Genomic DNA, 2,473 nt, shown 5'->3' with positions numbered 1-2,473 from the left:
TCAATTAGATAAGTTATGAGCCAAAAATTAGCTTCCCTTACAACATGCCTCTTTTTTCATCATCTTTCTTTCTTCCCATGGTAAAAAAGGGTAAAATTATTTAGTTGAAACTGAAAACTTTTTGCTGAAAATACTGTAGATAAAGCTAAAAAGTAGCTAAAATAGTACAGTGAGATCCATAAATAATACCAAAAGTACAATACGGCCCATAAATAGTAACAAAAATAAGCTGAATAATAACAAAAATAAACTAAATAGTAAAAAAATCTAACTTTTTAAATCAATGTCAAACACAACCTTAGTGTGTTTCATAACTGAAAACAAGAGTTAACTTATGTTTTCTTATATCATGTCAAAATAATGGAGCACAAATACAAATTATTGTGAGAAAATATTTCATAACAACAAGGTGAAAAGTTGTTATTGGTAGAAGATAAAGTAATAAGTGAGAAACACTCTTGTCTAGTTGCCTTGTCTTTCTCACCAAGGTTTCTCATGCCATCCTATTGTACGTTGTTATAATAAAAGTTGATGTTTTCAGCTAACAATGTTGGATCTAAAGGCTTCAACCCTTGGCTCATATCATTAGCTATTCAAATCAATGCATAACATGTAGCAGCAAATAGTACAAAGTTTTGTGATTCCACTTCTTGTTGGATAGAAAAGCTTTGTATGTATTCAACATAATTTTAACTCACTAACTTGAGCTTTGAATATCAAGAGATGATATCATAAGTGGCCACTATCCGCTAAATCATAGACCAAACAATTTGTGCTAACAAATCGAGTAATCGACAATAGGTAAAGAGATGAACACTTGCTTCATTGGTAGGATATTCCAAGCTATCTCTAGATAAAACCCTTAAGTCACGTATAAATAAACTATTGGTTATTTAAATGTGAGAATAGCACTTTTTAATTTAAGCATAAGTGGTTTTTAGAAACTTTAGTTTGAAAAAAAATATATAGATACTATGAAGTAAATAATAACCAGTAAATTATATTATGGCTCTTTTTGTTTCAGGGTTATTACCCATCTGGTCTTTAATTAAAGTTTCATTTTCTAATACTTAGTACCTGAAGTTGTCTTTATTATTAATGTAGACCTTCCAAATAAGTCTAACTACAATCCCTTAAATATTACATGCAAGCTTAAAAACAACATTAAGTTCCTAAAAACTTCTATCTCAAAAAACAAAATAAAATAAAAGTTCCTTAAAATTTCATCCATATTAGCAAGATAGCAACTTTGAAAATTGTTTTTTTTTTTTTTTAATAAAAACATATTCAGTCCAAGGGTTAAATGAACCCTTGAGTTTGTAATATAATATATATATATATATATATATATATGTAATAGGAGGTACAAAGCACATTTTTCACTCTTTGTTTTGCAAATGCTAGTTTGAAATACATTCTTTCACTGTCTTCTTCTACTTTGGAATCTTTCTCTTGTTATGGGCTAGGTTTGAAACTCCGGCTTTTTGGTCTACCTCCTGAAATGCTAAAGACACAAAAAATGCACAACTTTTCCCAATGCTCACCAAACCTTTTCCCAATCGGTCATTCGTTACTCTTATTTCCTAACTTTGACTCCAATGTGTGGTTAAATCATCTCACTAGGAAAGACAATCTAGCTATATCGAGAGAACTGGAAGCTCTTAATTAAACAACCTAAGGGAGGTCCTTTCTGGCTTAGGTGTGAAGATACTTGTGACATTGGTAGATGGTCTCTTGAGAAGAAGAGGCATTGGACCCTGATCTTTTGCTAAGGTAGAATTGGATTTTTTTTTTTTTTTTTTTTTGACCCCTACAATAGAAATTTGAACACTTGACCCTACATTTTTTTTTAAAAACCTAGCTAAAATAAAGTTGTAATGTGATCCTTTAAACATATTGAACTTTTAAACACACATACAAAAAGCCCAACAACAATGCAACAGTGCAAATCATTCATGATTCTCATCTCAAACAATCTGTACACAGCCAACAAATGTATGTAGCTTTTAAAAGTCAAAATGATACACATTTGTCAAGATCTATTGTGTGGTACACATCAATTTTAAAATAAGAAACCATTTGATTTAAAAAAGAATGACTGTAACAAGGAAATTAACTGTTGCAAGATTATTCCTGATTACAATGAGTACACATGCTTGATAAGGTAAGCAAAAAATATGCATCTTAAGTAGCCAATCAAATCAATAAAAACATACATATAAAAACCTACTGTCCAATAATGAAAACTAGACTGACCTCTAATACAAGGTGGAGGAATTTTGGGACTAATACTGACTCCAACACCAACTATAACCGTAGTTTACAACTACAAAGGTTAGACCACTTTATAGTTGTATTCTGGTTATGTAATTTATTATAATCCCGGTTTAAAATACTATATTACTATTACTTGTGTTCTAATAAGTATTACTATTTACTTAAAAAAAATCAACACAAAAAAACTCTTGAGTAA

The sequence above is a fragment of the Quercus suber genome, unplaced genomic scaffold (assembly GCF_002906115.3).
Source record: "Quercus suber isolate HL8 unplaced genomic scaffold, Cork oak 2.0 scaffold_470, whole genome shotgun sequence".
Lineage (NCBI taxonomy): Eukaryota > Viridiplantae > Streptophyta > Magnoliopsida > Fagales > Fagaceae > Quercus > Quercus suber.
The sequence above is the reverse complement of the archived record's forward strand: the minus strand, read 5'-3'. Positions refer to the sequence as shown.